The sequence below is a fragment of the Lycium ferocissimum genome, chromosome 1 (assembly GCF_029784015.1).
Source record: "Lycium ferocissimum isolate CSIRO_LF1 chromosome 1, AGI_CSIRO_Lferr_CH_V1, whole genome shotgun sequence".
Classification (NCBI taxonomy): Eukaryota; Viridiplantae; Streptophyta; class Magnoliopsida; order Solanales; family Solanaceae; genus Lycium; species Lycium ferocissimum.
Window position 1 is genome coordinate 72,170,457 of NC_081342.1, and position 7,585 is coordinate 72,178,041.

Here is a 7,585-nt window from a genome sequence, read left to right on the forward strand (position 1 = left end):
CAAAAGTTAGGGTTTTTGAAATAAAAGTACGAAAATGATTAATTTTGGTTAAAGAAGAGGAAGAACATGGGCGGTGTGTACATGCATCTTGTGTATTTTGTTCAATTTTTTACTTGTTGTGTGTTTGTAATGCACCGATATTGCACCGACGAAGAAATAGATGTTGTTGTCTGTTGTTGTCCTTGTAAGGTTTAGGAAAAAGGGCCTTGCCCTTTTTTTGTTTTTTTGTTTTTACCCAACGGCCGAGTAATCTGTTGCAACTTGATTTCTAATCTATTGGTAAAAACCCAAATTCTTTGCCGAGGTTGTTGCAGAAGTGAATATGTTATTACAACGCATTTAAAATCTGAAAATTGTTAAATCGATTCTTGAGGAAAAGCATAAGAATCAACGATGGTTTCCAATGATTGATGCCGTTGGAACAACTCAATCATATGTTCCAACAACTTTTGCCGCTTGTTGCAACCAGTATTATCCGTCCGTTGGAAATAATCAATACGATTCTTGAGGAAGGCGCAACAAGCGTATTGATATTTTCCAACGGATGTATAATCTGTTGCAACAACTTATTAAGTTGTTGGAACGTATGATGGAGTTGTTCCAATATATTACACACTTGTTGCAACATATCTTGTTTGTTGTAAAAATTCATTATTTGTTTACTTTAAATGGTGCACAAATCAATTGAAAGTGTTTTTACTTATATCACGTGTGCAGATAAAATGTCTTCACGAAAAAGAAAAGGAGAAATCATCTACGTTAGTAAAAGATATAAGGGCATCATTAGATGATCTTCTTTGACAGGCAAATATTCTTCAACAAAGCTGCCAACGGAAACCTCTCGAGTAGGAGTTTACGGCCAAGAAAGTAAAGAAGATCAAGTAGAAGAACAAGAAGAAAAAAAGAAGAAGAAGAAGAAGAAGAAGAAGAAGAAGAAGAAGAAAAGAAGAAGAAGAAGAAGAAGAAGAAGAAGAAGAAGAAAAGAAGAAGAAGAAGAAAAGAAGAAGAAAAGAAGAAGAAAGAGAAGAAGATAAAGAAGATAGAAGAAAAAACAATGAAGAAGAAGAAGAAGAAGAAGAAGAACATGATGTAAATAATGATGACAATGAAGAGGATAAAAAACTCGCATCTTTTGAAAAAGTCGGCTATCTCAAATATTGATTCTTATTGGGACTCCATATTGACGGACCTTCCACGATGAAGTTGTCAAAACTTTCGGTATTGAGAAGTTAAAGTGTGCAGATGCCAATGGATAAACTAGGTGATTTGAATGGTGATCTTGTTGTAAAATCAGTCATGGGCAAGCCATTTGATTACTTTAGGAAGATACTTCAGGAGGAGGACTTGGAGGATTTCTTCAGGGCCACATGTTTTGGCATGTATCTAGATTTGCCTGAGGACAACAATGCAAGGTTTCAAATGACCATTGTGTATGGTCTTCTCAAACGAAGAATTATTTGCGGCAAAGGCGATGAGATATGGATAAACTATTTGCATGCCGTAGGTTGTTTTGGCATCGAGTTTGCCATAATCACGGACCGAGGTGTCATGCTCCTTCTCACCTCTTCCTACGATTACATTAAAGAAGGGAGCCAAGACACCCAAGTCATCCAAGGGAGCCAAGACACCCAAGTCATCCAAGGCGACCAAGAAAGGCAAAGCCAAGGTTGATGATTTGGATTTAGTGGATGTTTGTGGAAAGAGCTACAAAGCAGCGGATTTGCTAGCAGACTTGAAGTCAGAAACTATCTCAAGAAAGCACAAGGAGTCATTGTGCTTAGTTTGTGTCACGACCCAACCCCGTAGGCCGTGACTAGTACCCGAGTTGGGCACCCATACGCACCTGCTAACCATAATCAGCGTACAAACAGATTATACATATACAAAAGTCAGACATCAGACCATAGCTGGCATAACCAGATCTTATACATACAGAATAGTAATACGTCGCCCCAAATTGTCACAAACACATATCTCATTCTCTTTTTATTTCTTGGAAAATTTCGGCAGAGTTTTCTCTATATTTCTTCGTTCTCAAAACACACGCGCGCAGAAATACCAACAATGCCTCACAGGGCCAACATATATATATATATATATATATATATATATACATATCATATCATATCACAGCCACACAGGGCTCCCAATATCGACAACAGTATGAAAATGGTGGTCTTACCTCGTATGTCCAACTCGAACCGCACTCGTTACACTTTCCGTTTACTTTCTTTCGGTTTTCGCTTTACATTTCTCTCGTACTTCAATACCTTATTCGACATATACCTTTCGTACCTTAGCTTACTCCGCGTGCTTTGTAACTTCTAATATCGTCAATCACTTCCTTCTGTCGATGTCGTCCTTCTGCTGAAATCACAAGTTAGTATAAGGAATCTCATTTCCTACGACTTGGCTCTATCGCACGATCTAAGACAGAAGAAGGGTCACTGATTCCTAAATGCCCCGCAGCCTCCTGTTTATAAGTGTGGCCGGCTTCACACCATAAACAAGACTCTGCCGGACACGGTACGTAGACAATCCGAGGACGAACCGCTCGATACCACTTCGTCACGACCCAACCCCGTGGCCGTGACTAGTACCCGAGCCGGGCACCCATACGCACTCGCTAACCATAATCAGCGTACAAACAGATTATACATATACAAAAGTCAGACATCAGACCATAGCTGGCATAACCAGATCTTATACATACAGATTAGTAATACGTCGCCCCAAATTGTCACAAACACATACAGATCACAGTCACATCTTTCAGCAGATGATATCACACGTAAGCCGATAAGGCTATCAAAATGCAGGGGGACATCCAAATCACAAATCACACGGACACAACTGAACAGTGATTACCCACAACCCACACATATGTCTACAGACCTCTAAGAATCATAACAAAATCATATGACGGGACAGGGCCCCGCCGTACCCCTGAATGAACGTATACATATGCATCGGAAGAGTCTGTACCAAAACATAGGCTCCGGAACAAGGGAGCGCTCCAAATAGCTGAATGGAAATCCTAATCTGGCAGATCTCCACAACTAGTATCTGTACCTGCGGGCATGAAACGCGACCCGAAGAAAGGGGGTCGATGCGAAATGTGCGAGTATGCAAAGCATGAAATGCAGTAAACAAGATCATAATCGGAACAAAAGTACAGAAAATAAGTGCAAATCCAGAATACCAAAATGCTTACTCCTCTTTTTTTTTTGTAAAATACAAATCATGCATGGGGCTCTTAGAATATGGTCGCCCTCCCGTCATTGGCGCCATAACACGACATAACACCGAAGGTTTCAAATCTCCGTAACCCGACATATCACATAACACATCATAACGCCATAACACATCATAACACCCGAATATACACGGTACCGGCCCTCTAGCGAGGGACTCGGCGAACCGGACACATCATACTCCGGAATATAACATAGTGCGCACGATAACATAACTTAGGCCGGGACTCGTCGAAGGATGTAATAACAGAATGCACGAGCAGAGTCGTGAGTAACCATATGCAATTTAAAACATTTTCAAAAACTCCATAGAATAGTCAAAACGAACTATCATTTAAAACCAAGAGAATAGTCAAATCAAGTTTCCCCCGAATGTCACTCGGGAACCTATCAAATATAACTTTCGAAATCATGGATACGTTTCAAAACCATATGAAATAGCTTATGGAAATCGAGAACATAATCGTCATTACAGACTCGATAGGTAAGTAAGTAATCGACGCTCGAGGGTTAAGACAATAGTTATGCTAAGTTCTTTCAAAAATCGTTAGAACTATACAAAAGGAAAGTCGCGGGACCCACGGACGAGCGTCAACCCAATCCGAGCCCGCCTATGGAAGGTATAGTCATTATACGTTACAAAACCTTCTACGAGCATATCGAGGCGATCCGGTTCTGTCTACGAAAGTTACGGCCCTTTTTCGACATAGAACCCTTTAGGAACAAAACTTTTTATGCAAACTTTGAAATCCAATTATACCAAAGATATAAGGACCATTTTTCTAATACGTTATGAGTGCCAACATGAAAAAGCGAATAAGAATCGTAGACACACTCGGGTCGCAAGAATAGAGTTACCCCGAGGCTCGTAGCACAGACTACTTATAACTAGGACATGCCAAAAGAAAGAAGGGTTAAGCTTTACATACCTCGTCCGCGTCCTAAGCTAATCCAAACTTAAGTCTCGACTTCCCAAAATCTACAACAACATCATTAGATACCAAATATTAGTCATAAGCACTTAGAAATCCAATTCTAAGCTAGCACTTCATTTACAGAAATTTGGGCAGCATTTCCCCTGTAAATTCAACAACCCCGAGAATTCAACTCGGCCAAATCTTCAACAACAATACCAACAACCATACTAACAACATCAACAAGTGATTCGAAACACATTCTAACGTTAATAACTCTTTTCTACATAATTCGACAACATTCCATTTATATTCAAATTAACCACATATGATCAAGCCAACGCCAATGCTCATACATTCAAATACCAATCCGAAACCATTCAAACAAAACTCAAGAACATTTCAAACAATCCATGCAATATTCAAACGGCCCAACCAATGTGCAATGCCACTCGAAACCTTCCAATTCCCATAGGGACAACAACAACACATTTCCTTCTTCCAAATTCATAAACTACATTAACAATTCACACATTAACAACTCCATTTCATAAATACAAGAAACTATGCTAAAATCACATTAACTTCTACAACAACCCACAAATGATTACAACTTCAATTTAAATCATTAAACCTTCATTTTCATCATATAATCCACAACAATCATCAACTAAAACACTAAATAAAATTAATTCATCATGTTCTACAAAACATTACCCACTACACGGCTCAACTTGAACATGCAAAGTTTCATGAATTTCATCCATTTCTACACACTATTCCCTCCTAGTTCTAATCCGTTAAAACTCGAATAAACTTGTTAACAATGAAAAGGAACCTTAATCTTACCTCAAGTGTGCAGCCACCACGTCCACCCTCTTCTTCTTGGTTGATTTTTAGCTCAAATTGAAGGCAACGCGACGTACGACACTTTTCTCTTCATGGGCTTCGGAATTCGGGGCGCGGATTTTGGTCAAAATTAATTTTTCTCTCTAGGCTCTCCTCTCCCTTTTTCTCCAGAATTTTTTGGGTGTTTTGGTATGAAAAATGAGGAGAAAAGGCTGATATTTCATTTAAAAAGGTGTGGGTAATGGGCCTGACCCGGTTGGGCTCGGGTTGGGCACAGGCCACCTTTCTCTTTCGCCTTAAAACGTCCATATCTCCTTATCCCGATATCGCACGTGAACCCACAACCTATGGTTGGAAATATATTTCAATTATCTACAACTTTCATTCGGGAGTTTTCCCAAATTCCAAACTCATAATACCGTTTGGCCACTTGAAGTCGGATCACCCGAAGACGTTTTCTTAAATCGTCCTTTTGGAGGGCTTACACTCATTTTTAGCTTATGGGTCCTTCTTAGGACTTGCTCAACTTCACATGTACTACCCATATATCTCTTCATATGTCCTTTAAAAATCCCGACATGTGGGTCCCACCTTAACACACGGCCTTTGGCCTTTTCATGAAATTTTTATTTCAACTTCTAGCCCCTAATTTCCCTTAATATTCCATACCAATAAAATTCATAAACAACTTATGCATTACAACAAATTGAAAAACAGCCTTGTCCTTAACTTGTCGCAACTAACTTAAAATGTTCCAACGTACAAAATACGGGATATAACAGTTTGGTTTGTGAATTCTATTCTTTGGGCAAGGGATGTAAAGAATAATATATAACTTGGTTTGATTAAACTCTCGGAGGATCATGAGGCATTCAATAACTATCCATGGGGTCATAAAAGTTTTAAGTTGAACTGTTGAATATTTGTGCAAAGCTTTGAACCCTAATGTGAAGACTTCCAACATCTATGGCTTCCCTTGGGCCTTCATGGTAAACTTTCTTTCTTGATGTTTTATCTTTTTAATTATTTTCCTTCATTGATTATTCTGATTTTTGGTGGCATAATTTTTTTCTAGGCTTGGGCATTTGAAGCCATTCCTCGCCTACGAAGTCAAGTCGGGGACTATTTGGAAGAAGTTTGTTTTCAGGATCCTCGGATGGTTGACTACCAAAAACGACAACAAAAAAATGAATCTTGATCCTTTTAACCCCCCCGAAGCGATGAAGTCGGAATGCTTTGGAAAATATCCACGAATAGTTTTATAACAAGTAACTACTTGTTGCAACGGATACATTTATCTGCTGCAACAACCTTAAAATATATTGGAAAAATCAAAACGATTCTTTGAGGAAGTTGCAGCAAGCGATTGCGATATTTTCCAACGAGATAGTGAATATGTTGCAACAACTCCTAAGATGTTGGAACAACTTACTCGAGTTGTTGCAACGAGTTCACAATCTGTTGGAAAATATCACAATAGTTAAAGGGAAAATGCGAGCGAGTTGTTTTAGTTTTTCCAACAGCTAAATAATATGTTGCAACAACCTAGGAGGTTGTTGAAACATATGTTGGGGTTGTTCCAACAGATTACACACTTATTGGTTGAATATATCTGTTTGTTTGTTGTAGGTTGTGCACCCAAGGCTTATCCCGACAAAACGAGAGGTGCAGATGCCATGTCTTGTTAGTTTAGGGCATAGGAAATCTGTGCATGATGAATTGATTGATCAGATAAAAGAAGAATTGGCTGGAGCCACAACCATCATAAGGGATGGTGTTGTTGATGGTGGTGGCGGTGGTGGTGGTGATGGTGATGGTGATGGTGATGTTAATGCTGTTGGTGATGGTCTTTAGTCTTTTGGTCTTTGGTCTTTGGTGATCTTGTTGATATGAATATTGTTGTTGATGTTGCAAGACAAACGATGGAAGGTCTTCTTGATAAAAGAAGAGATGATGATGATGGTGGTGATGGAGTTGGTGGATATACTCCCCAAAGTGGTGGTGGTGGGCAGACCACAGATATCCCTTATAGGTTGGGTAGATATTCTTCAGTTGGTGCCGGTTCCTCCAAGGTGTATTCTTGTTGTTATACCCTATTTTAACCAGGTCAAAGCGGAGTACAACATATTGGTGATTTCTATATTACTTAACTTAAGGAGTCGCCACCTAATTATTTTTTAAAAGGTGAATTAGGACACCTATTTTAACTAACTGCTAAAAATTAACTCCGACTAATAGTCTACTTAACTTAAATGATTCTAGGTAAGGGTTCTTAGTTATCCTAAAGGGAAGGGGTAAGGCATCCTTTAAGATCCGTTAACTACGGTTAACCGGCCAAACTTAGGTTAATTAATCTTGTTGAAAAGTGAGGCGTCTTGAGCATAAATGTAACTAAAATGACATTTTATAAGTACTACATGACAAAATAATTTTATACTTAAAATTTCACTAAGTAGATAAAAAGTACATGTAATAATACCCTTTGATATAATAGTATAGATTAATAAAGCGACCACTTGGACATTTAAATGTAAAATGTTTTTCACGATTTTGTACTCAAAATAAAAA